Below are 19,562 nucleotides of genomic sequence, written 5' to 3'. Positions count from 1 at the left end.
GTTTTTTATTTGATTCTCGCTCAGGTTCAGTTCTCTCAGGTGTGATGGGTTTGATTTCAGAGCTGAAGTCAGGATGAGACACTGTTTCTCTGTAATTACTGCAATGGACACAGACTGAAAGACAGAAAGAGAAAACACAATGAATCAGACACGTTATGCTTTCATTGCTTGTGAGTAATTCATCATGTGTTATCACCATACAGTGCAATTTGATTTAATTTAAAATTTAGTATAGTTTCATTTACATTACATTTAATTTACATTTAGTTTTTTAGTTGATGATTTTATTTTATGAGAATTGACTTACAAATGAGGTCAAAATCAACAAAAGAACAATGATACGCAAGTGCTATAACAAGTCTCAGTTAGCTTAACACAGTACATTGTAGCAACGTTGTTGTTTTTTTTTAATATAAAGTGAAATAAAGTCTTAAACTTATCACATCAAGTTAAACACTTACTTTCACATAGCAATCAGAAGCGTTATACATGGAAACAAATGTGGTTTTTGGCTGTATTAAAGCTTGGATTCAGAATAAAAGCTATGGTTTTTCACACTATCCGTGTTTCTGGCTTTCGGATTATATATTATATATATATATGCATTGTACTGCTATTATTTTGAACAATACTATAAACAAATTTAAATTGTAGCCTACATAGTTTGTGCAATTACATTTATTTAAATTGAACGTTGAAAGATAATATTGATCATGTTCTATTCTGTAATGTTAATAGAAATCATACACTGTCAGAATAAAAAGGTTGCATTTTATGCGTGCAACAGCGTTTCAGTGTCAGTCCCTTGTGAAAATGAACCATGGTTTTACTAAAGTGACCATAGTTCAACTGTATTATTTGTAGTTTTGAATCATGTGTAAACAAAAACATATTTAAACTATGTGTAAACAAAAATATAACCAAATTAGTTACAATTAAGGCGTACTGCATGTTATTATGCTTTTTGTAAAAAGTTATGTGGTTATATTTGTTAATTTTAATGATTGTTGTTTAATAAATTTCATAATTTAAAAGTTTAGTTCAGAAGTATCGTATCGGTATCGATATCGACGATACTGCCCTGAAAAATATCGTTATTGTATCGAAAACAAAATGGAATGGGTGATACCACTTTAGTTTCTGGCTGTGCATGTAAAAATTTTTCGTTATTATTATTATTTATTATTATTATTATTATTAAAGTAATACTGTATTTTCTACTTGCTCTCCTATGCATTATTAACGTGATGGTTTAAATGTTGTATAATGTTCCCTGGGAAATAAATATAAAACAAGAGATGACTCAGATTCATGATTTTATTCCTATTTTATCAGATTATGTTGTTGTGTTGAGTTTAAAAGTGAATTTGGGCGTACTGCAAGTTGTCGTGTATGTTGTGACATTTTTGGAGTTTGTTATCTGTTTTTTGGTGATCTGAGTGCACACACACAGCAGTGAGAAGTGAACACACCGTGAACACACACCTGTAGCAGTGGGCAGCTATATATCCAGCACCCGAGGAGCAACTGGGAGTTCAGTGCCTTGCTCAAGGGCACTTCAGTCATGGGTATTGAGGGTGGAAGAGTGCGCTGTTCATTCACCCACTGGGGCGGGATGTTCAGACGCACACTTAGCGGTTTAGCCAATCACAATACACTGAGCCAGCTGACCAATCTCAGCCCATTGTGTATTTCTGAGTAGGGCTGTGCGATATGGGGAAAATATCTAATGCGATTTTTTTTTTGACAGATGTTGCGATTGCGATTTGATTTGCGATTTTTACATTTGTAAAGTCAAGCTTCAGCTCAATATTGTCAATATGCACAGTATGAGTATCATTACCCTGCTGAAAAAAAGCATACATTTTTTACAGTTTCCGTTAAACCATTACAAAATTCCTTTTTTTGATTTTTTGCATTATTCCAGTAGGAATTACTGTTGTTCTATTGGTTGTCATCTGCCATATTACATCCCACCAATAGAATCCATCAAATAGACACCATTATAGTTTACATTAAAACCAATACAAGTCCCATTATAACCCTGAAATCTATTCAGTTTTCAATTTTGTTTTGGGAGGGGTTATATATATATATATATATATATATATATATATATTTATATATATTTTTATATAGATATATATTATAATGGTATATATTTTTATTTTTTTTCACAGACAATATTATAATGGTATAACTATTTTTACAGAATTAACTTAATTACTGAATTTAATAACTGGAAAGATTTAATTTTTTTTTTTTTATAAATAAAGAACTGTATTTCTTTAGTCAATTATTAAAGTTTTACATATGTTACATTGTATTTGGGATTTTAAGAACAAGTGTAAAATGTGCTGAATGTTTCATTTCATCCAAGTGAAATTAGCAAGCAGTTAGACTGAATTTAAATTTGTTTTAAACGCGGAGCCAGGCGCGAGTCGACGCAGGTTGCGTGCGTGCGTCAAGCCTCATCCATACTGCCAGATGCGCCCGTGGAGATTTGCGGTGCAGAGCCACATACTGACAGATGCACTCGTGGAGAATTACAGGCTGCGTGAGTGCGGCAAGTGTGAACGGCTCGTCCGTGACGCGGGATTCGCACCGCGTGGGGCAGAGAGGAGCGAGTATGAGAAGCATTCAGAGACACAGGTTGTGTGTCCGGTCTTCTGAATTGGGAATAACGAACATGCAATAAGTGATGCTCTTGATATGCATTGTGATGCAGCTTTTGCAAATTACCTTTTTTGTTCGTTGTCTGTCGTTTTGAAGCTTAAGTTACATAATGTTTTTCTTTAGTTTTAATTTGCCTAACTATCGATCCTGTAGACGCCATAATGTCACTCTGTCTCTCTCCCTTTTTTTTTTTTTTTTTTTTTAATGGTAGGTGTTTACGCAGTTGTCTAGAGCAGAGCTGATTGGGGAGAACGGAGGTGCGTTCACTCTTGGTTAGTAAGACTGACCCACTCAAGTCTGGCAGTCATGCATATGTTCTGGAACAGAGTAATATTGCATCCACATCACAGGCTTTTGCGATTTGCAAATCGCAATGTCTCAAATCGCGATTTCGATTCGATTTCGATTAATTGCACAGCCCTATTTCTGAGGGAGAGGCTTCATAAAATAAGGTAATAATGAAGGCATTTGTGAGAGAAGGGACAGAGCGGTGTGGAATAAAGGTAAATTATGTGAAAAATAATGTGTTTTTTAATAAAAAAAAGAATGAACACATGTTAGACTGCACCCCATAAACACAATCAAGCCTAGAAAACAAACACCCCTTTAAAATAGAACAGTATTATCACACTTTATTATTTAGTTTATTAATTTTATTAAAAATAAAAAATAAAAGTGCAATAGCATCATCATCATCACTATTATTAATTTATGTTTTATTGTTATGTTTGATGGGTGCCATGTGAGGACCAAACCAAATCTCCAGGTTTTCAGAAGAGAACCAGGCTGAAAAAATTTCTCAAGAGCCATTTTTGAAGGAGACACAAATAATACAGCTAGAGTTGTACTTGTGAGGAACTGTATACACAGAGGAAGGTCTTACTACTATTAGTGAAGCAGGAGACTGCGCTTGTGTCCACTGTAGACATTACTATCATCAACGTGTTGCCAAGTCTGCAGTTTTCTCATGGAATTGGGAAACTTTGTCACTGTTGCCGTGGGTTAAAGTGACCCCAGTAACGTGTATTTTAGCCCCGGCACATGATTTTTAACAAGGGACCCCCTCGAAACGCGGTTAGTTTGGGCAAGTTTTGAGTAGGCAGATTTTGTTTTGAAAACCTGGCAACCCTTTTTGTCAACTATTGACTTTGTTTCTTGTTTAGTTTGTGTGTGTTTTTGTTTGTGTGTTTTTGTTTTGGAAACCTGGCAACCCTTTGTGTGTGTAAAAAATGTAAAAAAAAGAAAGCAGGCATTTGGATCAAAGCACTGTGAGGCAAGGGAGGGGAGACTCAAAATAGTCATAAACTTAAAACACATTTTTGCCTCATTTGTGTTTGTTATTTTAATACTTACACTATTATTTAAAGTATAAAACATTGTTTTTTTTTATAATAAAAAGAATGGCTTTTAATCATATTTTTAAGGGGGCATCCTTCAGATGTGGGGGGGGGGGGTCCTGATTGTGATTTGATGTGATTTCAGATGGAGCAGCATTTAATACACAGAACCGTAGTTCACGGTCAAGATATGCAATATCACATTCATAATCACAGATGAATCGCCTTCAATTATGGTTAATCAGTGCAATGGATCATGGGAAATGTAGTCCAGGGTGACACATAACAGTCTGTGTAGTGTGAGTCAGTATAATAGGAGGGGGACCTCTGGTGGAGAGCGGACGGAAGACCGTGGACAGGATTCATGACAGTTGTGAGGAGAAGGAAAGTTATTTAGATGAAAGATCAGGAGGGAACATAAATTCATGAAAGATCAGGATTACAGATAAATCATTTCAGCACTGCAATATTCCATAAATATAATAACTGTTAACTTTAATTTCATGGTGACTTTCTGAAAGTAAACAGTAATCTTTATACTCTACAGCAGTTACAGTGAGATTAATGATACTAACTGTAGTTTCTCCAGCTTGAATTGTGTGTTCATCAGTAGATCACTGAGGTGTTTCACTCCAGAGTCTCCTAGTAGTTCATTCCAGCTCAGGATCAGTTCTCTCAGGTGTGATGGGTTTGATTTCAGAGCTGAAGTCAGGATGAGACACTGTTTCTCTGTAATACTGCAATCACACAGACTGAAGACAGAAAGAGAAAACAAAATGAATCAGACACGTTATGGTCATGTGTGAGTAATTCATCATGTGTTAACACCATACAGTGCAATTAATAAAATGTTGCCAAAACCTGAAAACAATATAAGTAAATGATTAATTACACAGCCATAAACTAAAACAAAAACAAAACTAGGATTTGAGGATACTAGTTACATTTCAAGTCTGAAGAATCTTTAGTCAGACCAAAAAAAAAAGGTTTGTGATTTGTATTTTATTTAATTTAGATACAGGATCAACTATAGACTTTACAATAACATTAAAAATTTAAAAACATAGTTTAAATGTAACAAATCAAGAAAATTCTGTTCATAAATCAAAATTTACTTCAAGACATTTTAAAATTGTAGTAACAAATACATCTGTCAAATCACAGTTGCTTAAACTACATTGAGAGAAAGAGAGAAGATAGAAGAAAACTATTTAATAAAGTCACAATGTCTTGATAAAAAAAAAAAAAAAAAAAAAAAAAAAAAAGAAGAGTGTCTGAACACTTTTGGATAATTTTACACAATTTGGTCTTCAAAACAGAAAAACAAATAAGTTGTTCATTTAATCAAATAATTTACACTTCTCATGATTTATGTACAATTTGTGCTGATTCTTTCATCTTTTTATTTCTGTCACATAATTCCTATTTCATCTTTTGTCTAAAACTGAACATATTGTCTAAAATAGGAAGTCATGACTGTGTATTTGTGCTTAATTAAATGGATTCTGGTCTGCACATCACTACAGATTTCTGTATACTCAGGAGAAAAAAACGTTGTGCAATTTTTTACTACAGAATCAATCAAGTGATAATTAAGGCCGGGTAGGCAGGTAAAGCATTTTTTCAAAAACTCTTTTGGAAAACTGAATCGGGACGAATAGCAAAACAAAACTTGTAGCCAATCAGCAGAAAGGGGCGTGTCTGCTCATGATGCGGAGGAGAGAGCGTTCAGTCTACAGGATGGACATTAGCTCAGACGAGCAACAGAAAGATAGAGACTTGTAGCCAATTAAAAAACAAAAGAGGAAAACATTTGTGGAACAAAAGAAGGCTTAAGGCAAGAAGTAGGACCCGTGTAAATTTCGGTGGAGAGAACTGGAGAGAACGAGGTTGCTTTGTTTATTCTCAATATGTGAGTAACACTGTGTCTAAATCAGACGCACGGCGTGCTACAACAGCTAAAGTCAGTCTTCACTGGACGCGACAAAGCGACCATTGAAAATAATTTGAAAATTTGTGTCAGTATGTCAAAAATAGAATGCAGCAGCAGTTTTCTGTCAGGGGATTTGTAGTGTTGTACCGCGCTGCATCCAGTGTGACCATAGATAGACCATAGATAGGTATAATATATATATATATATATATACGGTGTACTGTATATATATATATATATATATATATCTACGGTGTACTGTAGACAGCATACTGATTATTGTGAAGTGCTATATTATTTTGCCACGCCGCTCATGTCCGGTGTAGACATGGTGTAACATTGGTTTTGCTTTGTTTCACACAACTAATCATTGCCTGGGTTGCGTATGTGTGGGGCGGAGCTATCAAAAATTCCTGCTCAGGTAGAAGCACACCTCACTGGTTAAAAAAAAGAGAGAGGCAGGTCGACGTGTGGGGCTCAGCTTTGATGTGCTTCTGTGTTTATACGATCAAAGCAAGCATTAAAGGGCTTCAGTTCATCTGTGAGGGAGGTGTTACTGGTTGGTGGTCAATGTTTTTAAATTATGCTTCAATCCTCAGTTTGTAGTCAGTAAACATGATCACATTCAGCAGTCACAGCAGAAGTTAGAGACTAAATTTAACTGAAGTCTATTCAAAAGTTGTATGAATCTATTTTAAGAAGGTTGGAATCTGTATTAAAGGCAAACGATGGTAAACACAATAAAATACTGGCTATTTCTAATGTGTTCACATTATTTTCTCCAACCCCTGTGCACTTTAGTTCACCCAAAAAAGAAAATTACCCCATGATAACACATGATTAACTCACCCTCAAGCCATCCTAGATGTATATTAATTTCTTCTTTCAGACAAATATAATCAGAGTTATATCAAAAATGTCCTGGCTCTTCCAAGCTTTATAACGTGGGGTCAGACTCAAATGAGAATTAAAATAGATGACTGTAACATTACTAGTCATGTAACATGTGAAATGATGTAAGATACTCACTTCAGTGTGTTTAGAGTGTACAGTGTTTATCCTGCAGTAGAGCAGAGATCTGATTCACTCCTGTGTCTCCTAGTTCATGTTTAGTGAGATTCAGCTCTCTCAGGAGTAACGGGTTTTTACCCACAATTCCAGTCACATACTGACAGACTTCATCTGCAGCAGGACCCAAAAACCTGCAGAAGAGAAGATGAAGCTGGAAACAATTCAATGTGCATTGCATCACAAAACATTTAAAGATCATCAAACATTGTTTGTAACGAAAAGCTCTAGTTCAAGTTTAAACAGTTGAACATTTAAATATACAAATATTTTTAAGAAAGACAAAAGTCAAAAGTGAATTCTTTAAAAGTAACTCAGGGACAAAAGCTCACTAGATCATATTCTCAAAAATCTGAAGATCTTTCTGGCTTTTAAGCAGGAGATGAGGAAAGTTAGCAAAGAGATAACTAGCTTGTGACAGCTAAGCATTCATAGTGATATATTTAGTTGATCTTTTGATGCCGGCTTCCTATTATTATGTAGCAGAATTCACCAAACACTGGATTAACACAAATGACGATAAAGAGTCAAAGCTGAATGTTTTTGTCCTCTGTGTGCAACACCATTCTACACAGGCATTAGTAATCAAACATATAGAGCATCATAACAGACCAAACTAATAGAGCACAGATCACCTGCTCCAGTAGTTCCCAAACTGAGGGATATTGTGTACAGTCAGCAGAATATTTTACATTTCAAACCTCTGCAGGGTGATAAAGACTATGCTGTATAATTTACCCACTTATCATGCGGCCATTTTCCTGATAAGTAAATAATTGAACAAAATATTACACATAATATGACCTCAACATTAGCGCTCCGTTATCAGTTGTAGCAGTTGTGTTTGTATCAATAACAGACAAATAGATGGAGCGACTGATGAATCAGAGTTGTATTGCAGGGAGTCATGTAGAAATATAAATGAACGATGTATGCTTCTGCTCTAAGTGTCTACACCAGACGCAAGGGGCTCGATTTTGACAAAAGCAAATAGAACTCAGTGATGTTTTCTGCTGTGGATCCGGCGCGATGCAACAACAAATCCATGACAACAAACTGATGCCCCGTTCTATTTATGATGAACCCCAGCGCTCTGACAAAAAAGAACAATTTTTAAAAAATATTAAGTAGCACAAATGTTTACAACATTGATAATAATCAGAAATGGTTATTGAGCAGCAAATCAGCATTTTAGTATGATATCTGAAGATCATGTGACACTGAAGACTGGAGTAATGATGCTGAAAAATCAGCTTTGATTACAGGAACACAGTAGCCTATATGTTAAAACATTCAAATAGATCATTTAAATTGACAATATTACAGTGTTTACTGTATTTTTAATAAGTAAATGTAGTCTTGGTGAGCATAAGAGACTTTCCAAAAAAAGAAGAAGGGGCTTGAAAATATTTTTCTCTACAAAAGAGGGGCCTGTCAGAAAAAGTTTGGGAACCACTGGCCAACTCAAACACACAATATTTAATGTAATTCATACAGGCCCCACTTTTGAGAAAAACAATGGCACTATAAAAAAAAAAAAAAAAAAAAAAAAAAAAAACTTTCAAGGTCTATGTCCAATTCCTCACTTTTTGTAGTTATGTAAGATTAAATTATTTTGCCTGTAATTTTTTTTTCTCATATCACAATATAATATCAATATCTCCTGGACAGTGTAAAATATTGTGTTATGAATTTTAGCTGATATCGGCCCACCCCTACTCTGGATAGTTTTATTTAAATGATGTATGTGTTGATGCAAAAGTATTTCTGCTCATTATGAGAGGAACTGCAGGTTCAGACGTGTGTGTGTGTGTGTGTGTGTTTGTGTGTGTGTGTGTGTGTGTGTGTTATCACTGATCCTCTCCTGACACACATCACATGTTTGTGGCCTGTGATAGATCTGCTGTAGTAGATCTACAGTGTTGTGAATCTGAGCTCGATGGACAGTAATGTACAGCGCATTCAGTAACATTTAAACAATCAGGATAATAAATCACACTGAATATTTTTCATGAGAAATGTCCACAATAACACAATCATAAATGTTAACTATCGTGGCACCAATCTACTGAACACCAGCACATCTAGTGACCCAAAATGTCTGATTAAGCTGTAACTTTTAACACAACTAAACTGTGCTGACATTTATCATCAAAACAACAGCAGCTGCAGCATCTCATCTTTCATCTTTGATCATTTTCAACAACTGTGTACCTTACTGAATTAGTGAAATAATATAATATAATTCATGTGTATAACTTATGTGGCATTATTTCATCAGGTCTCACCTCAGAGTCTTGAGTTGACAGTTTGGATCCTGTAGTAAATCACTGAGCTGCTTCACTCCTGATGGTCCAGGATCATTTCCTGTGAGATCCAGCTCTATCAGGTGTGAAGGGTTTGATCTCAGAGCTGAAGACAGAGCTTTATAACCTTCTTCACTGATACTGCAGTCTGAAAGTCTATTAGAAAAGATGTTATTCTTCATTATTACACGGTTCTGTGGAATACTTGATTCTGATTGGTCAGTCACAACATTCTGAGGTGTGTTATCCCTGGATAACAACCTGTAATTGATAGTATCCAGGGGTTATCCGGGTAACAGCAGTCGGCGCTGTGCTCTTGCTTGAACTATTTATTTTCTTGGTGCAAGCTTTCCATTTGTTTAGCTAATAAAATATTAAAACTCGATTCAAAATGGTGTACAATTGTTTAATTATATCATCCTGGTATCGCAGACTCGCTCTCGTTTCATACAAACGCAGCTGCTGCCATTTTGCTATGATTGTTTTGTAAGCTGTAATAGATTATAAGAAAACTAACAAACTGGTAAGGTTTTAAAACATTTTTAAATTCTTAATTCTTTTATTGCCTTAATTATTTTGTGTTGAAATGTTGTGTAATACGTGGTTTGACTGCACTGTTTCCCTTAAATGTCCGTTTAGTTTGAATTTGCAGCTTGCTCACAACTGCTATCTTCACGGAAGCTTTGCGTTCAAATATTTCAACTCAAATCAATATTTTAGGGTCTAATATTTTCCCACTTTGCGTCGAGGTCCTGATCACCCTGTCGGGGTATATTCTGCTCCGAGTTATTCTGCAGATGGATGTACATTATCCCTTACTTATAACACAGATTGTCACACAGGTTCATGTTCTAGAATGAAGAAAATAAAACGATGCACTATGGGAATTTTGGCCTGAATGGACTCTTTTCACAGTAAAGCTGGGTAAAGTTACAGGTGCTTCTCAATGTTGTGAAAAGTTCAGTAATTCAACTCAAATTGTGAAACTGGTGTATTAAATAAATTCAGTGCACACAGAATAGTAGTTTAAGTCTTTGGTTCTTTAAATTGTGATGGTTTTGGCTCACATTAACAAAAAAAAAAAAAAAACACCAATTCACTGCTATCTCAACAAATTAGAATATGGGTGACATGCCAATCAGCTAATAAACTTAAAACACCTGCAAAGGTTTCTGAACCTTCAAATTTTAATTGAAAGATTAATAAAACATGTTTAAAACATAGTTTTTGTTTAACTTATTTCTGCATTTTCTTTCTAGCACACATCAATCACAAACAGAAATAAAGAGTGAACCATGGACAGATTATATTCAGTAAACATTTAACATCATATTTCTGACACACTGTCAGACATTTTCCTCTGATTATAGTGTTTTACATTTACATTTACATTTGATTCTTTCTTTATTAAGTTTTTTTTGTTCAGTTAATATATGTGTAGCCTCCCTTTGTTAGCATGTAAAAGTCTGTCATGTGTAACCAGTTTTTTTTTTTTTTTTGTTGTTACAACCACTTTAGCTGGGTAATATCTTCAGAGGGATAGATCCATCAAAACTATAAAACAACAGAAAGACTCTCTCTGTGAAGGTGGTTGTTTATTGTGTGTAGATGTGTGTTATTTACAGGATCACAGAATGAGAGTTTTCCTCTGTCCCAGTCCAGCTCCACTCTCACCCTCTGAAGCTTTTTCTTTAACTGGAAAGGTGCTAATGGGTTTCTCTGGGGCTTGTAAGAATATTTACCATCTTCAAACCACATGCACCAGACATTAGTGTAAAAGAAATCTGTTCCCTTCCTTTGAATTGATTCTGTGGTTACTTTGATAATCCAATATGAACTGACTCCAACCTCCACATCCCAGAAGTGTGTTTGATAATCCAATATAAATTGACTCCAACCTCCACATCATATGGATGAAACCTCACTGGAGTATTAGGAACCGGTTGCTGTGTCTTGCTATGTCTCAGACTGGTCAGTTCATCAGACAGAATCAGACGTGTATTTGCAGTATTCAGGTCCAGAGTCACAGGAGCTGATGAGCGATACAAACAACAGGGTTACTAATGGTCTCTATGGTACTATAGTATAGTCTACTCATTGGGCCTGGAGAGAAGGGGGCCCACTTCTCCTAAACTACCCCGGTCTTAGTGACGACTCCGTGTAGACACTTTGTCTGTAACACACTCTTAAAAATTCTTTATTGAGATCAATGTTGGCCTATATTATATCACTATATATAGAATAGCCTATATTGTGCTCGATGTAGACAGGATTCAAAGCTTTTTTTATCAGTAAATGTTAAATGAATATGTAAAAACAAAATAATATAGGGCTACAAGAAAACATTTTACCCATCCAATTTTACATTCATTCACTAATCGTTTCTTTATTTAATATTTGTATATTTTTACTGTTATTTTATTATATTCATTACTATGTAGCCTAATAGCTCTTTTATTTCCCCTTCATTTCATGTATCTCTTTACCTAATTAACGTATTCTATCATGTTTTGTAAATATGAGCTTACAACAAAAGACCACAACAAAAACTGTAGCGACTACATAATAACTCATAATCCCCTGCAGATATAAGCATATTCTTACATGTGAGAAAACAAGAAAATCAAATCACACTCAATAAACTTTTTTAGTCTAACTAGATCAGACTAAACGACAGACTGGTCACATTCTAGTATAGGGGCCCAAATGACTTCATTTGTTTGTAAGTGACTCCTTTCTCCAGAACAAACTTTTTAGATGATCCTTCTGTACTATGATATATGTGATGTGTCTCTGATGTCCATGTCCAAACACAAATATGATTGGGTAAGAAATCTGCCCTATAATGTGAAATGTAAAAGTCTTGATATAATTGAAATAAGAGCATCAATTACATGTTTGTATTATAATAGAGACAATGATAGATCCACAAGCTTTAAAGAAAAGATTTTACAGATCAAAATGACTGGCATTTTTGTTTCTCTCATGAGGGCATCTGGTGAATAAAGATAGTGTTTGGTTAGAAATCCACTTTATAGGACCACACAGATTGAACTGTACTAAACAGTTCAGCATCTCACATCATGTACCTTCTCTGATGTTCTGTCATACAGTTTATCTTTGTAAGCTTTATCTGCTTGTGGATGCATACGGCTGCTTCCATTGTGAATTTGAAACTTGTTGCCTCAAAATAAAGTGAAATGACCCCTTTACTCCTATAGACTTTAGATAAACTGTTTCAAATGAACAACCTTCATTCTTATGCTGTATATTTGACATGATATTTGACATCAGTCATTTGTATCTGTATGTGAACCAAAAACAATACAATGCACGCTGTAGCTCCTGATAGCTCATACATACATTTTATTTTGCTGCCATCTACTGGTATCTCAAGGTATTACAGTGTACATTGGGAAAATAAACCTGCATTGTACAGCACAGGTAAATTATAGAAATTAGAATTAGAAATTAGAAATTAGGTTTCACACCCTCTAGATAAAGGAATATGAGATGATGAGATGTCTTAACAGATATCAAAGCTAAGGGTGGCTCTAGTAGTTGGTGAGGTCTTTTAACTGTTGTAACATAGAATCCTTGCACATATTATGCCTATTTTAACATGTAAGAAAATATGAATATAAAATCAACTGTTTAATTCGGACATGATCTTATTTCTGCATTTACTTTCTAGGCCACATAAATCACAGACAAATGATCAGAAATAAAGAGTGGATCAGAATAGAATTATCAGTAAATATTTATCATCCTATTTCTGAAAAACCATCAGACACTTTCCTATGATTATAGTGTTATTTTGTATCTTATATATTTGATTCTTTAATATATTTTTTTGTTCGTTATCATGTAAATGATCATGTGTTATACAGTTTTTCTGTTGTTACATCCACTTTAGCTGGTAACATCCTCAGAGAGGAATTTACATCATGACTTTAAAACAATGGAAAGACTCTCTCTGTGAGGGTAGTTGTCGGTGTGTGTGGATCACAGAATGATCGTTTTTGGGTTTTTCTGGAGATTGTAAGACTATACTGTACTGTAGACCTTATACTAACTATAAGTAACTTTGTCACTGTCACTTTGCCATTACTTTGTAACTATGTCACCTACCAATCATTATTATGAATTAGTAGACTGCTTAATATCTGTTCAAACATTATTTTGATGGTCCCTCAAGAGGCATTCAGCTGACTATAAGTAACTTTGCAGGTACATATCAACTAAACCTAACGCTAAACCTAACCTAACAGTCTAGTAGTGCTGTGGTTGGTTTTTGTTCCTGTGTTTGTGTGTGGAGCTGAGAACTGACTGCTGATGGCTTTAGTGTACAGTATATTACAGTATATAGGACAGTATATACTAAATAGAAATAGGTCTCACACCCGAAAGGAATAATTTATTTAATTTGTTAATAATTTCTTTATCTTAAAAGCCCCTGGTTGGAGCAGCTCACAACATTGCCAATAAATAAATTCTCTGATTTTATTGTATTGATGTTGGTCTGCCTGCTGTTTGGTCTCTTCAAGAATGACTGTATTTCTCATGCCAACAAGAGCCTGTATGGAGGATGAGGACCTGATCGTCCCAGTTTTCCTTCTTCTGTGAAGGTTCATGTTTATACAAATGATCACATTATGTCATGTGGTATTTAGTCCTCATTAGACCTAATCCAGGGTCATTTTCAGAATAGGTCACTTTTGTCACTGTCACTTTGCCAGATTGCAAACCTTTTCAAAAAGTTTGCAATCAGGCCCCAGTGAGAATTGAACTCGCGACCCCTGGTTTACTAGACCAGTGCTCTAACCACTGAGCTATGGAGCCTCACCTGATGGCTGTCACTCATGTAAGTGTCATAAAGATCTCATTATGAGTTGGCATGACAAAGACACACCTAAAGGAGTTGGCAGGCAGCCTGAGATGTCTTGACGTCCTTCAATGGATTGAGGATAAAGTCAAATCTTTGGGGTGTGAAGCTCTGGGGGAAAAAGTGGCTCTAGTAGTTGATGCGGGCCTTTAATTGTTGTAATACAGAATCCCTGCACATGCATATTCTTACATGTAAGAAAACATGAATATCAATCAGCACTCTGTTTTAAGCTGTTTTAGTTTGAGATGATCAAACTCAGTCCAAACAACAGACTGACCATTTCTTGTATCCCAACTGACTTAATCTGTTTAAAAAGTGATGTTTTTATTTACATACATACACGGTTCTGAAAGGGAATCATCAAAAGTCACTCAGTATTACAGTCAGAAAGAATGTGCAGAAGAATCAGATTCATAAAACACATTCTACATTTTGGTTAGTACTGAGGGAAAAAAAAAAAACATTGTTACAGATTAAACATTTAATTTGAAAGATTAATAAAACATTTTTGTGTAACTGTAATTCTGCATTTTCTTTCTAGCACACATCAATCACAAACAGAAATAAAGAATGAACCATGGAAAGATTATATTCAGTAAACATTTAACATCATGTTTCTGACACACTGTCATACATTTTCCTCTGATTATAGTGTTTTACATTTATATATTTGATTCTTTCTTTAATACATTTATTTTGTTCAGTTAATATATGTGTAGCCTCCCTTTGTTAGCATGTAAAAGTCTGTCACGTGTAACACAGTTTTTCTGTTGTAACAACCACACTGTAAAAAATATAATCCGTAAAATATACGGTAAAAAACTGGCAGCTGTGGTTGCCAGAATTATACCGTAAAAAATACGGTAGCACCGTTTTAGGTTTAACGGTTTTACTTTTATATGTACAGTTTAATTTCGTAATTTAGCTGATATAATATTAATATACCAACTTATTGAAATACTGAAATATGTTTTATATTTTTGTAATACACTTGTAACCACCAAAAGCAGGTGGTGATGAGAAAGTCACGTGATGAAACAAAGCCCATCACAAGCAGCTTTTAAATGATAAGTTACATAGAAGGTGCACAGTGTCATTCACACAAGCACTAAACACCATCATGGTGAGACTCATTAAACTGAAATATGCAATAAACATTCATTTAACAACATTATATGTAACATACAACCCTAAATAAACATAACAGATAAGAAAAAATTAAGAAGAAACATTGTTATTTCGAAGAAAAAACATCAAATTCGAACTAAATTTGAAATGCAACGCAGAGAATTCTGGGAAAGTCAGTTTACGGTTAACCATTTAACAGGTTTGTACTGTAGCATTTTCACATTTTTTTTTACCGTTAAAATCACAGTCATTTACTTTAAAATTACATGTAAAGTCCAATACAGTTTTTCACCGTATATAGTAGGGGAATTTACCGTAAACCATTTAACAGGTTTTTACTGTAGCATTTTCACAGTATTTTAGCAGGTAATATCTTCAGAGGGACAGATCCATCAAAACTATAAAACAACGGAAAGACTCTCTCTGTGAAGGTGGTTGTTATTGTGTGTAGATGTGTGTTATTTACAGGATCACAGAATGAGAGTTTTCCTCTGTCCCAGTCCAGCTCCACTCTCACCCTCTGAAGCTTTTCTTTAACTGGAAAGGTGCTATTGGGTTTCTCTGGGGCTTGTGAGAAATATTTACCATCTTCAAACCACATGCACCAGACTTTACTGTAAAAGAAAGCTGTTCCCTTCCTTTGGATTGATTTTATGGTTAACACACTCATAAAAATTATTTATTGGCATCAATGTTTCCATGAAGAACTTTTGATATCTATGGAAAATTTCCATTGCACAGAAGGTTCTCTACAGTGGAAAAAAAAACAAGATTTTCTAGATTATTAAAATGTTCTTTACACAAAAAATAAAAAGTTATTTTATGAACTGTTCACTCGAAGGTTCTTTGAAGAGCCCAAAATGGTTCTTTTATGTCATTATTTTTTTAAGATGTGAGATCATTGTTTCAGTGATTACTGTTTTCACCCACAGTTTTGAACAAGTTGCTGCATCTTCTTGCAGACTCTGAAAGTCAGGTTTCTCAGATGATCTGACACATTAATCAAAGCTCCAGAAAGCATCTGTGGATCTTGTTGTTAACTGTGGGCTCTGGAATAACATTCACTAGTCAGAACTGCAGTGAGTTTGAGTTCACAATCAATGACACAAGTGACACGACAGCTCACTTACCTTTCCCACATGATGACTTTTAAGTTCTGGAAAATAAACAAAACAATTTTAGTATATCATCAAACAATTCATATTTGCATAAATAATTGTGTTAAATGAGATTCCTAAAAACAGGGTGACGGCTTTTGGACTGTGCTGGTAAGTTTAATTGTTTTGAATACAAGAAAAAACAGTTCTCACATCACGTTAGAAATGACATGGCTACTAGTGTTTCATCTTCTCCTCTATGTCTCTTTATTGTGTCCTGATAGATCTGAGATCTGTCTGTTCATCTCCTCCAAGCTTCTCCTTCATCATCTGACTCTTCTGCTCTTCCTCCTTCCTCAGTGCAGTGATTGAAGCTTCTTCTTCATCTTGCAGAAACTGATGAGCTTCGTAAACTCCTCTTTAATCTGCTGCTCTGTGAGCTCAGCCTGAGTTTAAACATAAAAAAAGCTGCTCCTTGAATTTAGCAAAGTGAAAATCTGTGAAAGTGCAGTTTCTGAGAGAAACAAATATATAACCCAACTGTAACCAATTATGTTTTTTATTATTTCTAGGAAACGAGAGAAATATGTCATACTTTGTAAGATGGAACAAACCTCATCGATTGGGCTGAATCTGTGACTGGCATGTTTTTCTGATCTCTGCACACAATACACACAGGCTGTTTATCATCCAAGCAGAAGAGTTTGAGTTTCTCATTGTGGAGACTGCAGACCTCCTCAGACCCTGAAGCACTTTCTGCTGTGATTGACTCGCATAAATTCTTTAACACCAGATTACACAGAGGTTCGTCTCTTGAGTATCTTCTCCTGCAGATGGGACAGTCCTGAGTATCCCTGTTTTTCCAGAACTGTTGAAGACAGTCTTTACAGATAATGTGACTACATGACAGAAGAACAGGAGTCTTAAAGATTTCAAAGCACACTGGACAATTAATATCTTCTACATATACTATTTTCACAGAAGCCATTCTCAGCTTTTGAATAAACCCAATGATCTTGATTTTTGTTTGACTTTCTCTTCTTCATTTTTTTCCTACAAGAGAAAATAAACATCTCACATTTTATTGTTTTTGCAAGCTGACCAAATGTTTTTGTTACTTCCTGACAGACAGGCAGCAGCTAGTGAGGCAAGGAAAAATCACATCCAACACCCGCACCATCAGCACCATCCGCACCGGAGCTCCACAGGGCTGTGTTCTCTCCCCATTGCTCTTCTCCCTCTACACAGATGACTGCACCTCTAAGGCTGGCTGTCTGGGTGACCCCTCTGTCTCAAAACTGTGGAGATGATCATGGACTTCCAGGAGAAACCCCCCTGCTCTCCCCCTCCTCACCATCATAGACAGCACTGTGGCTGCAGTTGAGTCATTCAGATTCCTGCGCACAACCTTCTCTCAGGACCTGAAGTGGACATTCACATTGACTCCATTGTGATTTTTTTTAACCCAAAAGGCCCAGCAGAGGTTGTACTTCCTTCGTGAGCACCTTAAAAAACCACACTCAAAATTCCTTGTGTGTTTTGCGTACACCTGGCGAATAAAGCTAATTCTGATGCTGATACACACATTTTATTTTACTCCCATCTACCGGCATCTCAAGGTATTACCAATGGTACATTATGAAAAAAAACCTGCATTGTACAGTCGACAGGTAAATGATAATTCTTTAATTATTATTTCTTTCTCTTGAAAGCCCCTGGTTGGTGCAGCTCACAGTGTTGCTGGTAAAGTTTCTAATATTACTGTGCTGATGTTGGTCTCCTCAAGGATTATTGTTTTTCCCAACATGAGCCTAATATCTGCAATTCCCAGCTTTCCTTCTTCTTGAAGGTTTATGTTCATCCATAAGATCACAGTATGTCATCTTCAACACAGGTCAGATTTTATCATTTAGGCCCCAGCGACGATCGAACTCGCGACCCCTGGTTTACAAGACCAGTGCTCTAACCACTGAGCTATGGAGCCCTCACCTGGTGACCCCAGTCACTCATGTAAGTGACCATAAGAGAGCTCACTTTGAGTTAGCATAACAAAGACACACCTAAAGGAGTTGGCAGGCAGTCTGAGATGTCTTAACAGATATCAAAGCTAAGTGTGGCTCGTAGTAGTTGGTAGGAGCCTTTTAATGTGTTGTCACATAGATCCTTGCACATATTCTGCCTATTTTAACATTTAAGAAAAACATGGATATCAATCAACTGTTTTATTCAGACATGATCATATTTCTGCATTTACTTTCTAGCCCACATAAATCACAGACAAATGATCAGAAATAAAGAGTGGTCAAAATAGAATTATCAGTATATATTTATCATCCTATTTTCTGAAACACCTTCGGACATTTTCCTATGATTATTGTGTTATTTTCTAGCTTATATATTTGATTGTTTAATATATATTTTTGTTCGTTATCATGTAAATGATCATGTGTTACACAGTTTTTCTGTTGTTAAATCCCACTTTAGCTGGTAACATCCTCAGAGAGGAATTTACATCATGACTTTAAAACAATGGGAAAGACTCTCTCTGTGAGGGTAGTTGTCGGTGTGTGTGGATCACAGAATGATCGTTTTGGGTTTTTCTGGAGATTGTAAGACATATTCTGTACTGTAGACCTGTATACTAACTCTATAAGTAACTTTGTCACTGTCATTTTGCCATTACTTTGTAAACTATGTCACCTACCCAATCATTATATGTATTAGTAGACTGCTTAATATCTGTTCCAAACGTTATTTTGATGGGTCCCTCAAGAGGCATTCAGCTGACTATACAAGTAAACTTTGCAGGTACAGATCAACCTAAACCTAACCCTAAACCTAACTAACAGGTCTAGTAGTGCTGTGGTTTGGTTTGAGTTCCTGTGTGTGTGGAGCTGAGAGCTGACTGCTGATGGCTTTAGTGTACCAGTATATTACAGTATTATAGGCCAGTATTATACTAAATAGAAATAAGGTCCTCACACTCGAAAAGGAATAATTTATTTAATTAGTTAATAATTTTCTTTATCTTAAAAGCCCCCTGAGCTCACACCATAGGCCAATAAAATAAATTCTCTGATTTTATTGTGTTGATGTCGGTCTGCCTGCTGTTTGGTCTCTTCAAGAATG

The 19,562-nt window shown here is 35.5% G+C and overlaps 2 non-coding genes across 2 annotated transcripts; both read right to left on the bottom strand.

Moving 5' to 3' along the window:
- Positions 1-14,089: 14,089 nt before the first annotated feature.
- trnat-agu lies at positions 14,090-14,162 on the bottom strand. The gene has a single exon. It is a non-coding gene; the product is annotated as a tRNA-Thr (tRNA).
- Positions 14,163-18,344: 4,182 nt separating this feature from the next.
- Positions 18,345-18,417, bottom strand: trnat-ugu. The gene has a single exon. It is a non-coding gene; the product is annotated as a tRNA-Thr (tRNA).
- Positions 18,418-19,562: the final 1,145 nt, after the last annotated feature.

This window comes from Cyprinus carpio, chromosome A16 (assembly GCF_018340385.1).
Source record: "Cyprinus carpio isolate SPL01 chromosome A16, ASM1834038v1, whole genome shotgun sequence".
In the NCBI taxonomy this organism is placed as follows: domain Eukaryota; kingdom Metazoa; phylum Chordata; class Actinopteri; order Cypriniformes; family Cyprinidae; genus Cyprinus; species Cyprinus carpio.
This window is presented reverse-complemented; position numbering and strand designations above follow the sequence as displayed.